General features: G+C 46.2%; 1 protein-coding gene across 2 annotated transcripts in view; it reads left to right on the top strand.

Annotated features, from left to right (window-relative positions):
- The first annotated feature begins 965 nt into the window (after positions 1-965).
- Positions 966-16224, top strand: part of b4galt2 (UDP-Gal:betaGlcNAc beta 1,4- galactosyltransferase, polypeptide 2) — a 123921-nt gene continuing 108662 nt past the window's right edge. Inside the window, exon 1 of one of the 2 annotated variants that reach the window (XM_035422636.1) lies at positions 966-1289. The gene's annotated coding sequence lies outside the window, so the exon portion shown is untranslated. Of the gene's footprint in view, positions 1452-16224 lie in introns of both variants that reach the window. The other variant, XM_035422635.1, reaches the window with a different exon arrangement.

Raw genomic sequence — 16224 nt, 5'->3', positions numbered from 1 at the left:
GGTTTAAGCTGTGTTTTTGACACTTCCGGTCGACCAGCTGTTCATCAGCTGAGCAGCCTGTATAATCAGCTAGTCTACCAGTGTGGCCACCAGCTTTCTCTGCCAGCTTAACCTGCTTTAACCAGCTTTGATCAGTCACAGACCAGCTATGGCCAGCTAGAATCAGCTGTGAATCCCAGTCGGTCTTATTTGGATTTTTCAGCAGCAGTAGCTCGTTGCAAGGGCACAGATTTCAGCCAAACCACTCCTGTCCCACTGCGAAGCGTACAGACGAGTGGCTGCTGCCTCTGTGCTTGTGAGAATGCACAGGTGTGCAGCTGATGGAAGCAGACCGCAGGCACTTGACTGACCAGAGGGAGTCAGTAGTGAGCAATGAGGCAGGGCGGCTAATGGGCAGGGGCTAATGGCCAATCACGCTGTGGGACTCCTGGTCACAGCTGGCACTGGCGTGGACCAGATTTGTTCTCAACCGTAGAATGAATCACTTCTCCATGCATATGTTGGCTGCATGTACTCATTGGGATTGGATTTCATAGCATGTTATTTTCAATTGTTAAAAACATTTAATTATATAACAGCAGAAAGTGCAGGGGTTGTATTCTTATTTTGAAAGGTTTAATTTTCAGTTGTGCTTTTTATTTGTAAAAGCCTTAGTGTGATCAATGTTGTTTAAAAAAAAATGCTATTATAATGGTCTCGTGTGTGTTGTAATCAACAAACCAAAAGCACAAACATGTTATTTTTGGAATAAAAAATTTGGATCTTTTAAAAAATCAACAAACATAACCGCATGTTTTATATCAAATAAAAAACCCTGTACTGACAAAGCCATTTGATGTGAAGAAATAGCCAACTATCATCCCCATGTGGATTGAGCCGTCTCTGATTAAAAAAAAAAAAAAAAAAAAACACCACAATTTCTCCGCTCCCTCTTGTGGTGGAATACACAAATGATGTTTGTACCATCTGGCTCTCCGTAGCGGAGAAACCTGTCTCTCATTCTCCCTTTATTTGCCTTTAAATCTAGGTCCAGCAAAAAAATATGTAACTGTCTTTGACGGATATACACCGAAAGGATCTGCTGTCTGATAATTGGAATATACCGTAAATAATAAACAGAATGGGGGACACATATGCTGCGTGGGTGAATTGCCAGGACATTTTGATCTCTGTATTTGGCACTAAGAAAAATGAAGTGGCTGATTATATCATTATTAGAAAGAAATAAAACACGAGATCGCGTGTTTTTAAGACTGAATAAGATGTGCCTTTTCCCGATAGCCTAGCAGGTAACTAGCTTCATGTATTTCTGAAAGCTGTTTTCAGTTATAGCTCGCTAGCTAACGGTCCTGATTAAATAGTTTTCAAATTAGCTAGCTAAGGATCAAGTGCATCAACAAAGAATGCATTCCTAGGAGGAGGTTGCTAGCAAGCTAGCTAGCTGCCATAAGGTAAGGGATGGAGATTTTTTGTCTTGTGGAAATATGAACAATGTATAGGCTAATCGTAATTTTGGATAAATATTTGTATTTAGCGAATAACGTTTTTTTTAAATTTATTTGAACATAGACAGTATCAGGTAGCAAACTAGATCACAAGAAAGCAAAATGCAATATTTTAACAAGATATCCAGCTAACCGGTTATAAGCAAAAATGCATTTGGTGCATTTTCTAATATGAAAAAACATATTTTATATTTTACAGTTTTATTGGCGCTAGATAGAATTGTTAATTTAATTTGTCCTGCATTATTACAATTTTAGTGATGCATTCTGTTTCTAATGCAGCTTGCTGTTTCTACAGCTAGCCAGCGAGCTGCATCATAGAGCACAGTTGTTGGTTCCCTAGTCGAAACTATTGTTACGTTAGCTCGCTAGCAATAGCCTATAGTCTTAGTGGACGGTGCAGTGTGGTTCTATGTGGAAAAGAAAATGTAAGCGAAATAAAGACAGTATGCTAAATAAGTCGTATATTGCATAGTCATACATTATTATTATTATTATTATTATTATTAGTATTGTGTTGTCGTGCTGTTGTTATTCACTTCGGAATAATGCAGTAAACAGATGTTTGTCCGCCAGCTTGCTATGGGTTATCTTCGAAATTTTTTCCAGAGATCGCCGTTCGTTCAACTGCTGACTAGTTAAGATGCATTGTCTAATAGTTCGGTCCCTTCCCCTACAGACTTGGCTGAAAGTTGTATCCGTGTAATTGTATCCGTTGATCGTAATTTGTATTCTTGGTGATATGATCTGCGTTTGTATTATGCGCAGAATTTGCCTTAAAAGTGCACGCCTGTAGGATTGTGTGGACTACCTCGCCTTAAAAACTGTGGTTCGTGTACAATTTACCATTACCGGTAATTACATCGGAGATGTTGCTGGACAGCGTACGTGCTAACGATAAAACAGAAAAGAAAAGACAAACTCATATCTCTCGAGTCCATGCTTATTGCTTTCTCAATGCTCAGTGCTGTACGTGAAGTACTAAGTGGATCAGTATTATCCTCGCTTAAGTAGGATGTCAACGCATGATCTCATTATTACTATACTGTGTGCATGGATCGCTTCGCTTGTGTTGTAATTATTGTAACAATGAATTGGAATGTACACTTACACACAATCATACACACACACACACACAATGTACATAGTAAACAATACATAGTAAAACGCAAACTTATGAAAGACTGCAGAGGGCAGGAGTAGCGTTATGCTGGAGTTATACGTTTTCCATTTTACTCTGGCATGGCGGTATCAGGTTGTTCAGCACCATTCTATAAAACTCCACAATCAGTTTTTTTTTTAAATTGCATCATTCTCTTTTGTCTCCTTTGCGAATAAAGTGCTTTCTCCTTGAGAAATTACTGAGTAATCCTACCTCTTTGAATTCATAATCAGAACTTGATTGGGTCTCATCTGTTTTTTAGCTACTTTCTCTTCAGCTTTTGGTATTAGATATAATTTACCTACAGAGTTTCTGATGTGTGTGTGTGTGTGTGTGTGTGTGTGTGTGTGTGTGTACATGCATGTGCGTGCACTCATGCCTGTGCTGTTGCATCTGTAAATGTGTTTTGGTGATTAGTTGGGGGTGGGAGTTCGATGGTGAATGTTAGCATGTCCAATGGCTATTTTTATGAGTGTTCCTTTCAGAGGATCTAGCCACAGGTGGTTTTTTAGATGCTTAATACTGTAATGGGTTTGGAAGGGGTTGTGCCATTAGTTTCAATGCTGTTGACTGTAAGAGCCTCAGTGGGGGAAAAAAAAACATGTCCAGTCATGTTCATATTTCCATGCTATTTTTAATAAACCAAGTCTTAATCATGGCACATAGTCTGCGCATGCAGGATTGAAAGTCAGGGTATGTAGGCTTGTTGCACTGGATGGCTTAGCTTGAAGAATGCCTTTGCAGCCAGTGGTGTTAACATCATTCAGTTTAAAGCAGACCTGCTTTAGCTTTTCTTTCCCGAGAAAATGAGAGTGAATAAAGGGCTAGCCGGTTGGACTGGCCCCTTTGGAAAGAGGCTGAGAAAACCTTAGATTTGAGACGCACTTCCTCCCAAATCACTTTAGCTACTCTCCCTGCAAACCGGGGCTGCCGCAGCCTTGGGACGGGCTAAGGCGCTAAGTCGTTCCTCGCCAAGAAGTTATTCATTATTATACGGAATCCGTGAGGCCGTGCGGCAGTCACTCTATTAATTCACTTTCATCAAGCACAATGCCCGCGCTCCCCTTGAGGTTACGTTTTGATGGAGAAACCATTGCTGCTCAAACACTGCTGTCTGGAGCTTTTGGGAGCTGTGTTGCCGCGGCGCCCCTCCTGCATACCAATGAGCGCAGAGCACGTCCCCCCCGGCTCTTTCACAGTGGTCAGGGCAGGTGAGAGAGGCCGACAGCCCTTGTTTTCCCTCTTTTGACGCGCTCTCCCCTGTTGTTCGTTCACGGCTTTAGGCCAGCCGGGAGGGCTGAATGAACTCCGGACTCCTCTGGAAAGGGACGTTGCGCGTTCGTGAATGGCGGCCACTCGCGAGAACGGGGTGTGCAAACGGAACACTCTTCTATTTAGAGGCAAACTGACACCCTGTACGACTGATCGCTCTCTCTCGAAACTCCCGGTTCTCCCCATAGTGGAAGCAGCCAGACGCCTCGCTTAAAAAAAAATAAAAATAAAAATAAAAATGTTTCTTGTGATACTGGCTCAAGGATATCTGTTGTAGAGGGGAGGGGGGGGGACTCAAGACATTGTTCAGTTGAAGGAGTCCTCCTCGCTGTATTGATATCCGAATGTGGCTGTGTTGGGCAGTGTACCATTCAGCACAAGAAGCGCGCTCCGAGGAAAATCCAATGTTGGGATTTGTTGCCATGGAAACGGTCGAACCTGATCAACAAAGGTGGCAGTGTGCAGAATGCTTGTTTTGTGCACCTCTTTTTCTCACCACTTAACATCTTCCGCAGGTTCCGCCTCCCCCATGCTTATTCAGAGCCCTCTGAAAGGAGGACTCAGCCGTCAGTGCGTTAAAGGAAGCGGTGGAATTTGATATTACAGTTACATGCAGCTCAGAGGAAGAAGCGCCTTGCCACCCCCCCCCCCCCAGACATTTACACTCCTCACTTCAGCGCTGCTGTCGGTGTTTTTGGTGTTGTTTTTGGTGCTGCCGCTCGCGGGGCTGAGCTCTGATTGGCTGGTCTGGCTGCGCTGCATAATCGCGCTCGGTGGTGGGGGCCCAGACCCCTCCCTGTAATCCTCGCACGGGCTTCTCTCCAGTTTCGATGAAGCCCTCAGCTGTAGTATTTATTTAATTCTTTTTTTTTTTTTTTTTTCTTGGCTCCGGAGCCAAGCGAGAGCAGCTGGACCAGGAGCAGCGCACGTGCAGCCTCCCTTTGATTCCCGAGCCTGTGAGGCCTATACCAGTTCTGGAGAGGGGCCACTGCGCCCCCCCCCCCCCCCCCCCGTTCTTCATCCTCCACCGCCCCCCCCACAGGTCCAAGCAAACTCAGCCAAGGCCTCCCCCCTCCACCCCCCATTCCGGGAGCCCTTTAATGAGAACCTATTGGACTCGTTTATTTAATGCATTTATCTTAATGAATTTCGAAATTGAATCTCAGCAGCAAACACCCGCGTGGTTTTTTGGCGGGTCGGGCCCAGATGGCGACGGGGGTTGCGGCCGAGGCGGGGTAAGAAACGTAGCGCCGCGCGAGCGGGGGGGGGGGGCACTTCCGCCCCCAGGCTCGCTCTGCACAGCTCTCTTTCTCTCTCTCTCTCTCTGTCTCTCTCTCTCTCTCTCCCTCTCTCCCTCCCTCTCTCTCTCTCTCTCTCTCTGTGCGCTTCAGACCTCGGGCTGATCCTCGCTGGCCTTAGAAGGTCCTTTTTTTAGCCGCCGCTGACTTGCCCCCGAGCGCGCGGCTGTTCATTAGCTTCATGCGCTGCCCTCTGATGCTATCTGTTCATGCCTCATGTGTTTTACAGTATCACACAGGGGGCTGGACCCCTTACACACATGTTTGTGTGTGTGTGTGTGTGTGTGTGTGTATGTATGTGAGGGGAGTGTGCTCTAATCCTAAAACCGCCGCGTGGATGTTGCATTGTAATATGAAATGGAAAGTTTTTCAATTACGAGCACTTGGCATTCTCCGTGACAGTAGGAAGCGTGATGAATGCGGGTGCAATTACTGAAGAGTAGTCCACGCAGTGTACTAATTAAATCCAGGCAGCATGCTGGACCCAGGCTTTGATGCTTCCTTTTTTTTTTCCCTCCCTGCATCTCCTGACGATCCTCTGCTGAATCCTGCCCTGTCCTTGTGAATCTTTTCATTACAAATCAGAGCATGGCACAGTAAGGAGACCCAGTGGCCCCACACAGTAAATAAAAAAAAAAAAAGAAAGACAGATTTAGCATGGCGGCCACGCAATTTACGCTTTTCACTTAGAGTCTGATTAGAGATGTGTTGTGACTTTTATACCCGGCAATAAGATGACGCAGAGCTGTCCTCGCCTGACAGTAAATCTCTTTCCCGAGCTTAAATGCAGCGCGCGTTAGCTTGGAATTCTCTTTGAAATATAGGCACTGGAAATTTCCGACAGTGGCTGCGACTGGCTTTCCATCGCATCAGTGGTGAACTGCACGTGGTCCATCGTTCATATCTTCGAGTAATTGCGTTCAGCAGCTGTACTGTGGAACATCCAAAATGCATACTGCATATGATTAAAAAGTAGTGAGCTGTCAGTATGAACAGTCCATCGTGTAACTGGACTGTGGATATGATGGTTTTTGGGGCCGCAGTCCTTCCTGTAAAAATCCAGGGCTGTGAATGGGTCGCAGTATAGTCTACAGACAATACAGAATTGTTATTGTACATTATTGCTTAAGAGTGCCCGATAAGATAAAACAGATTTTTTAAAAAGCACTTTAGCTTTGTAAGATGGTAATGAAGCCGAGAAAAGTTACGGTTCTTCAACTTCAACAGACTTCGATGAGCCTCTTGGAACGCTTTTTTATCTGTCATGACATCACGTTGTCATGGAGCTTCCCCCTAGCTCTTTTAATAAGGCCCTGCGAGTGTCAGCTCATGGCTGGATTAAATCAGTCTTTTTAAAAAAATTTTTACTTCTGCGTGTTGGCAAGAGCAAAGAACTGTAACTGTAAGGGTTTTGACTGTCTGAGGTTCAACCATCCCATTAGGCAGCCATGTTCTAGAACTTTCCCTCATTGATGGAGATGAGAAGCCCCTCAAATGAGCGAGCCTTTCAGAAGACCAGGAGTCTAGACTGACAATTAGGCCTACATGCGTTCCTACTTTTTGAGTGTTAAGGCGGTAGGCAAGCATCTGTTTGAAGAGTAACGGACATTCTTCAGAGAAACCTGCGTTTGTTTTTAGTTTGTTTGGTTTTGCGGGGAAATCACAGTGTTTCCTGTAACATGTAGGAGTTCCAGTAAAATAAAATAAAAAGCTTTATTTGGAAAGATATAGTGTATTTCAGTCGTCATGGTCTGAAAACAAGTCTAAATGTAGCACAGTTGTTTGCCTTTGGAAGCATATGATTATTATGCAATGCAAAAACCAATTTATTTTGGCTAAATGTGACAAAAAGATTGCCAATGGGGTGAGATAGTTTGACTCATTGCAAGATTTGCCAGAAGGGTGAGACGATTTCACTTGTCAAGTGAAAACTTCAAACAAGCTAATATTTTTTATTTGAGTGAACGAAATAAGATTTTAAGTCTCATTACAAGACTGAAACACTTGTTAAGACAGACTTTTTTTGCAGAGTGTGGGAATTCTCAACTACTTCAATGAAGACTTAGAGAAAGGTCCGATATGGGGTGGAAACCAACGTGAAAATGTAGTCTCACAAGATAATCGTCCTTTGTTCAGTTAGCAGTATTTTATTTGATATAGTGAAATTTCCAAGTACGGCAAATCCCTCATAGAGCCTCACTGAGGGTATTACAGAATATAAGTGCATAATTCAGAAAAACATAACATGGTAATTTAATGGGAAAGACGTAATTGCTCGATGAGGACAGAAAAGAACAAAAAGTCACACATAATGGTTGGGATTAAAAGCAATATGAAGTTAACCGGTAGTGCCATCGCAGATAATTGCATTTGAATTTTAAATTCCCTTTTAAAATGTGATGAATTATTATGCTAACCTCCTGACAGCATTGTTTAAGTGTTTTCGAAAGGAGCGTAAAATGGTTTCGACAGGCATTTCCTTCGACCGTCAGCTCCGCCGCGTCAGCGCACGTTCCGGAACGTTCCGGGATAGGGGGGGGGGGAGTCGCTCCGTTCCCTCTCCGCAGTCACGGATCGGCGCCGCGCCGCTGTACCTGCTCGGTCCGTTTGAAGGGTTTGCGTGTCGACGTCGGCTCGCCGCGCGGCGCGACACCGATAAGATCCTGTAAGCAATTAAACACGAAGCTCCGCGGCGGCTTGGAGACGTCTCCCCCGCTGTCTGCTGTCAGCAGATTTACCCCGGGAAGACTGGCCCATTTCTGCGTTGCCACGGTAATTATTTCGGGCCCGTCTGATCTGCACAACAGAAGATGAAGCGCAGCGTCTCTCTCTCTCTCTCTCTCTCTCTCCCTGCCGCCGTTCCCGGTTCGCCCCGGGCGGAGGAGTCGTGCGGACGGCAGACGCGGTCGGGCTCGGCGGTCCTCGCCGCTCCCGGTTTACGCGGTCGGGCCGGTAGCGGTTAGCGGAGAAAGAGCGCCGAGGTCGAAGGCGACTCTGCCTTTGCCCCCTTTTTTTTCGCCTTTCGCCGGTTCTCGAGAGGGCCGTTCGACAAGAGGGCGCCGCGAAAAAGAGACGAGGCGCTCGGGCGACCTTGCGGCGGAGGAATCCCCCGAGTGCCCCCCCCCCCCCCCACTAACTCTGGGGTTCCGTCTCGCGAGCTGAGAAGTGAGGTGATGCCGTTGTCCACCACGGGGTGAGACACTCCCGAGAATGCGGCAGTTCTCCGCTCTCCGTTCGCAGCCGGGCCACGAACGCCGCCTTTGACATCCCCCACACACCCCCCCCCCCCCACCCCTCGGGGGACTTCCAGGAAATAATTCAAGACTTCACCGCGCAATTGTCTTTGAACAAATATTCCCTGCCTGGGCAGTAAGAGTCTCCTGGAGAGAGAGGACGTGCCAGACAGCCTTCTGTAAAAGCAGATTACGTTTCTGTGTTCGATCAAGCATTAGCCTATTCCTCGGTTTATATTTCTGATTATTTATTTTTTTTACGTTTCCCAGACTTTGACTATTTCTGGCTTCAGTTCACATTTTGGTGTCTATTTCTGACCTAAAGGATACAGCATTTCTTCACTAAAACAAAGTGAAATACAGTGTTCAAGTACATTACCCAGGCCTGCTGTTAAACTGCCTGGGTCCCTGGGCCTAGTTTTTTTAGCATGGTGCGGAGTTACGCCGATCCCTCACTCAGTTAGACATCGTCACGCTGTTCCGGGAAGTATCTGGTGCCTCGCGGCCCAAACGGTTATATTTTTTCGCGCCGTCCCTTTTTCCCGGTTCCTCGCCAGCCGCTCTTGACGGGCGCGTTCCCGAGACCTGAGCCATCTGCGGAGCAGCTGTGGAAACCGAACGCGCGGCGCGGCGACGTGGGACCCACCGCCGTCGGTGGAATGAAACGGTTCCTCGTCCAGAATAACAAGCTGTTGTCTTTCATTACCTTATTGGGAGACATGGCTCAGGAGGTAAGAGCGATTGTCTGGCAGTCGGAGGGTTGCCGGTTCAAACCCCGGCCTGGGCGTGTCGAAGTGTCCTTGAGCAAGACACCTAACCCCTAACTGCTCTGGCGAACGAGAGGCATCAATTGTAAAGCGCTTTGGATAAAAGCGCTATATAAATGCAGTCCATTTACCATTTACCATTTATTGCGTCAGCCCGGCGGGGAGCTACCTCCGACGTCTCGACGCAGACGCGCACCGCGCCCGGCGGGCCCGACTCTGGCTCGGCGGCGACACCGAGCGAACGTCAGACGGCCGTCCTTTTATCCGCCCGGTGGATTTAATACGGCTCTTCTGGCGCGGGTACGAGCGCAGCTCTCCGCAGTTCGGTACCTGCTCTCCCCGCTGGAAGTTAAACTACGAGGTGCCACCCAGAATGCATTGCTACCATGCGTTTGCACGTTCTGACTGTCTGAATGTAAAAACGGATGACGAGTTGCTGTGTGTCAACAGATTGTTTTTAAATTGAATTTCTTCTAGGAGAGTATGGTCTGTTCCAGGGAGACTGAATGAGGAGACTACTAGCCATATTCTGTTATCTCTTTAAGTCTTCTGACAACAGATATACTACATGGCCAAAAGTATACATCCAACATCTCATACAAAATTATGGGCTTTAATATGGAGTTGGTCCACCCTTTGGTGCATAACAACCTCTACTTTTCCTGGAAGACTTTACATGAGATGTTGGAGCATTGCTGCAGGGATTTGCTTCCATTCAGCCAGAAGGGCATTAGTGAGGTCGGGCACTGATTGGGTGATTAGACCCAGCTAGCAGCTTTCCAATTGATCCCAAAGGTGTTGGATGGGGTTGAGGTCAGGGCTCTGTGCAGTCCAGGCAAGTTCTTTCACACCATTCTCAACAAAACAATTTGTAGGCCTATATGAAACCTCGCTGAGTGCTGGGGGGCATTGTTATGCTGAAGCTGGAAAGGGCCTTCCCCAAACTGTTGGGGAAGCAAAGAATCATCCAGAATGTGATTGTATGCTGTAGAATTAATATTTACTTTCACTGTAGCTAATGGGCCTAGCCTAAACCATGAAAGACTACTCCAGACCAAGGGGTGTCCAGATACTTTTGGTCATATAGTGTATATCTAATAACAATAGCCCAGACATGAAAGCACCATGATGCACTGCGTGATCTGTCCCTCGTGGTTATGAAGTTCCAAAAAAATACAAATGAATCTCGAGGTCTGTCAATACAGTGAAAGTCATCTTCTCATAAAATATTAAACTCATTCACGTGAAATATAAAATGCATACGAAACGTGCATTTTCAATACTTCCTCACATCCCTAACCAACATGTCCGCGCTGTCCTGTTCTGAAGTTTGTGTGAAACGGCTGGATAACGACTGAATAGGGCCCACGCTGTATTTTTATTACTGCCGAAGTTGCATAAAAACGACACTTCTGTGAAAGACGGAAAGTGCTGGTATAAAAAAAAAACATGGATAATAATGTGGGTAAAATAAAAGAGGGTGCTTTCCCTCAGGAGGTATAGTGGTAGAACACCGGCCAATTTTAGAGCAATATCCAGTGCTTCAAAATTACGGTCCTTGCATTTTCCTTTAGGAGAAAGCAGGAAGCTGCATTGTACAGATGTGACATTTTTTTTGCATAATGCATCGTTAATGCGCTGCAACTTACGAAGAGTGTGAGAAAATCACCGCCAGGTAATCACGGGTCGCGGGCTCTTAACATCGAAAGCTGTTAAAATTTCATAAACGCAATACGCCGAAAACCGTTGTGACATCACGCACGCGGCGTCCGCGCACCAGGAGTTAAGCACGGTCGGTTGGATTAAGAGGCGAAATAGCTGCATAATGTGCTTCACTGAGTTTGCGATTATCCAATATGCCTTTGTAGGTAGTTGACTGCGCCGGTTACAGGGTTCATGCTTTCAATGCAAACTCCCACCGAGACCCGTAATCACCAGAGGGAAAGACTCCGTTGTCAACAATAATGGAGAGTTCATTAAGAGGATTTGCTATTGCCCCTGGTGAAAAGCCCACGCGTGAGAAGATGATGACGCTGAGTCTCATTAGGTTACCTGCGCTTCGCATAAAAAATGGCATCGATGCTGCGAGGACTAATGACTCAGCAACCACGCGCTGACTAGCTGTACAACACACTCCTATATGCAAATCCAGCTTGGGTTTCTGCCACTGAGGGGAGAAAAACGCATTAGTAAAAATGACATTGTGTAAAACATTGTCCGGATTCGCGTGGAATTCGGTGTAAAACTCATGCACCTGGCTCGGCAATCAGCAGTACCACTGTTGGCAAGAGGGGTCAGTATTTCACAATATGGTAGGGAATCATTCCAACTGCGAAAACATTTTTACAATACCGGGTTGTAATTTAAGTAAAATAGTAAGCTTTGCATTCTTCTCGCCAGGATAGCAATGTAGGACTATTTCTTTCCTAGTTGGTTAGTATTTTGTACTTTCGTTTAATTTTATAGCCTATAGTTTTAGTCGGTATGTGGGATCTTTTTTGAATTATTGAAGTACAGTATCAGAAACAATCAGGATATGACAATGACCTTTTTAATACAACATTATATGAAGGCTGAAACTTATTAATCTTCCGTTGTTCGCAGAACACCTTTGACCTGTGAACTAAAACCTGCATCGATGTACAGTTTTTCCCTCCGTACCATAACATGTAGGCTAAAGCCATTACTCTCCCAATGCGTGCTGTTCACTGGTGCTTTTAAGGGATTTTGTGATGTCATCAATGAGGTCATTACATGGGACTGAGTGAGCAGAACGGGGATTGCAGAGAAGCTGAATAACTACCGTTAGCCTCTGCAATTTCACACTGAATTGATAATGGTGTCTATTAACGCGTTGTCCATTCAGAGTGTGCTCTAACCTTCGTTTTGCATAAAAAGCTACTTAATCACATAAGGCTATATAGAGAGAGTTTATATTTCAGTTATTTTGTATGATATTATATATATATTTCATAAAAACATAGCCTGCATCTATGCCTACACTGCATGGAGCAGATGAATGGGCTTAAGAGTACAGGGTGGAGACTGAGAAGCCTGGATGCAGAACTACATACACCACACACACACACACAGACACACGCACACATGCACACACACACACACGCACACACACACACACACACACAGACACACGCACACACACACGCACACATACACGCATGCACACACACACACGCGCATGCATGCACACACACGCGCGCATGCATGCACACACACAGGCGCATGCAAGCACACACGTGCCCATGATCGCACAGATCATTATCATTGTTGCAGGCTGAGGTTCGTAATCCCATTTAACTGGAGCTAAGTGATGAATTACATTTCAGCTTTCAAGACACCATCTTCACAATCGCTGGTATCGTGCAATAATTATTATTTCATTTGTAATCAAGTGCTGCGCATAACACACGCAAATTGAAGGCTTTACATTTTATCACTGAAATAATTTAAAAGAAATAGACCCACTCCATGATTTATTGCATTATTATTGATTCATGCAAAACCCTCCAGAAGTGAGAGCTGCTAACAGCAGCTCAATTAAAACCATGTTCCAGGCCTGCTTAGCAGTTTACTTGCGCAACAGTGTGTGTGTGGTGTGATTGCATGCCATATTACTATTGTGGTTTTTAGGCATTTCAAATGGAATTATAATAACTACCAAATACAATGGTATTCTCTTACACGCAAACCACCATGACAGCTTTTCCATGTCATATTTAAAGTTGCTGTCTCATTACAAGCGGGCATACTGGCAATTAAAATAAGAATTTGGAGAACATAGCGTTAGCATTCAGCAATTATAATTAAATATGTGCTATTTGCAGCAACAAAAAGGGGGGGGGGGGGTGAGTGGGCTTCTCATTGCCTGGTTTAGGCTAAATCATGTGACTTCTCACTTCAAATGGCACACCGATTGGCTGTTACTATGGAGTAAGATTATCATCTAGGTAATTCTGTGTACTGAGGCGCAAGTGATTCGCACTGGGTCTTGCATCTGAATTTGCGAGTGAAACAAATTGCATTTGTATTGCTTTACGTAACGTGGGCCTGAAGGTTTGTCAGCCATAGTAAATTAAAACCACCTGCAGCGAGCTTTTGATGGCAGTGATCCTTGAAGTAAAGGCCCTTTCTTAATTAGTGGATTGCATTTTCGCTGAAATTTGAACGGAACAGAACTGCATCCTACAGGAGAACGGACGTATTTTCATACGGTCGGTTTCCGTGTGGGGTTGCCAGCAGCACAGAAAGCACAGAAGCAAACGCTCCACGCTGGTTAGAGTGCAGTCCGTGCTTTTACAGCCCGGCCCTTGGCGTCGCGTTTTCCAGGAAAAGGTATTTTAAACCCAGCGTTCCCCTGAGCAGCCGGCGCGCTCTTCATGACATTTACGCTAAGGGCCACTCAAAGGAAGCACTTATGCCCGATGTTATCAGAGATTACACGTGTCGTGCATTTTGGATGACAGCTGGCTGGTGTCCCGCGATGGCCCCCAGGGGCCCTGGAACGTGGGGTCGAGAAGGAGGCGCCCCCGCGAAACTCCAGCTGGGGAGGGGGCGTCCGGAGCTTCGAACCCTGCGCCGATAACGCAGAACCCTGGCAAAACCCAGAGAAGATCTGCCTGTTCATTTCTTCATGGGAAGTGATTTTCCAGCCTTATGCCGTGCGTCCATCATAGAGGACATCAGGTGTGCCGTGGATTCTGATGGCATATCATTCCACTCCAGCGTTGTAGTTAATGGGGGGCCTCGTCCGGCTTAAGTATGTGGGACACGTCCAGACTAGTTTAGATTAGTTTTGCTTCAGTAATTAACAAAACGCACCTAAAATCAAAAGCTGGAGTTGAAACACGAGCAGGTGTAGGAATACTCTTTATTTTTTTTGGGGGGGGGGGGGGGGGGGGGTTCTTTTTGTTCTCTTTGTGATGTCAGGTACTGTCATCGTTACGCTGCTCTTCGCTCTCTCGCTAGTTCGCGCCGCTGTGACGGATGGGGACGGCTCGTTACGCTGCCTCGGCCGGCCCGTTTTATTTGTGCTGTGAGAGCCGAGCGCTGCCGTGCATACACACGAGAGCCTCGAGCCTGCAGCAGCGGACCCCACAGAGCGTCGAACGTGACTCAGTCGGAAACAGACCGGGAGCGCAGCCACGACGCTACGCGAAGCCGGCACAATTCACTCGGGATGCCTTTGAGTTCCTGTGTGTGTGATGCCGTGCAGCGGGCGGCAGTGTAGCGTAATGGCTAAGGAACTGGCCTTGTAACCTAAAGGTCGCAGGTTCGATTCCTGGATAAGACACTGCCGTTGTACCCTTGAGCAAGGTACTTAGCCTGCATTGCTTCAGTATGTATCCAGCTGTATAAATGCTATGTGAAAAAGTTGTGTGTGTCGCTCTGGATAAGAGCGTCTACTAAATGCCTGTAATGTAAATGTAATAATAATGGCTTTGAAATGTAATATACATTTATAAAACTATTAATGGAATGTACGTATTTGGATTTTATTTCCTCGATGTAGAGCATTTAATCCGGCCCCTACATTTTCTAAACCCGCATTTTAAACGGGGTATCACGTGGACGTATTAAAAGAGCTGACATTATTATTTAGTCATTCCGTGGCAATGGAGCATTATTTGCGGCGAGCAATTCACCTTTTTATATATGCTTCAGCGGTGTGTGATTGCTTCCTCTGATTTGTCTCTGTGTAAATGTAATATATATCAAGATTGGTTTCGGGAAAAAAAAAACACAATCTAAGCCCCCCCCCCCCTTCCCCCTTTAAATACCGCCGGAGATGAGAGATGAGATGTTTTGGTCATTTGTTCTTTCTCCTCAGTTGTCTGCCGGCATGCGCGACGCCGGCGGTAAGAACGATGTTTGCTTAAACGGTCACCCGCCATTGAGATTATAAACGATTTTACAGACGAGCTGCAAACCAGTCATTACCTTGTGTAAATACTGTGATTGAATCTTTTTTTTTGTGCGACAGTGGCGCTAGCCCGTTTCCAACGTCCGCCGCTCCGCGCGACGGTAACGAGCGACGTTTCGGAGGCGGGCGGGAGCCTCTCTCTCTGTTCTCCTCAGCTGCGCATTTTTTTCCTGGAAGCGATGATGGTGCAAAAACAGGCGGTCCCTCTTGCTCGAGCGGGGAAGGCTCCGGTGGCATTATTAAGCACCCTGCCTCTCAGGGTCCTGTCAGGCGCTGTGTATTTTTATTTTTTTTGTGCACTGGATGATTCAGTGCTTTTAAGCGTTGAGGTTGTCGAACACGGGCACCTGCGCTCGCCGCCGCCGCGGCGCGGCTCTTGCTGTGAAGCCGCGTCTTTACATCGAACGATGTTGAGGAAGGCAGCATTTGCAAACGCACCTGTAGCGTCTTTGGGTGTTCCACTTCCCCCCCGCTGTTTTGGTGGTTGCACATAACCAACCTAAACATTACATTAGGCTACATTACATTGTATTTATTTAGCAGACGCTTTTATCCGAAGCGACGTACAGAAGTGACCCCGCCCGTAATGCCACTGTTGTTGTGCCAGTCGCTGTCACCACGGCAAATTAAAAACCCGATATCGGAAACGCCGAAGGAGGAGCAGCTTGTTCCTGTATCTGGCCTCTGTTCTGTTTTAAATGTGACAGCGCCAGCTCTAGATCACATTAAGAAGTAATGGAGGACCCTTGCCCTCGGCCGTGACATCTGCGGTCTAACGGCCAGAGTGTGTTCCATGGAGCTCTCAGAAGCCCGATAGGTTGGCAGATCTGATAGAATTGTTTGCCCTTGCGTTACTATAAATAGAAGACATTTGAGTATGACTTGGACAGGGTGGCCATCTCAGCGGGGTTGTTCGACTGTATGGGTCTGCTTATAGGCCGTGCCTTGTCTGAGTATCGTGATTTCAGGACTATTCCAGGATTGATCCTTTCTGGTTTTCTCAGGTGTCAGGGTACAGGTATTGATCCAAAGCCATGCAGGGGGGG

The sequence above is a fragment of the Anguilla anguilla genome, chromosome 6 (assembly GCF_013347855.1).
Source record: "Anguilla anguilla isolate fAngAng1 chromosome 6, fAngAng1.pri, whole genome shotgun sequence".
Taxonomy (NCBI): Eukaryota; Metazoa; Chordata; class Actinopteri; order Anguilliformes; family Anguillidae; genus Anguilla; species Anguilla anguilla.
The sequence above is the reverse complement of the archived record's forward strand: the minus strand, read 5'-3'. Positions and strand labels throughout refer to the sequence as shown.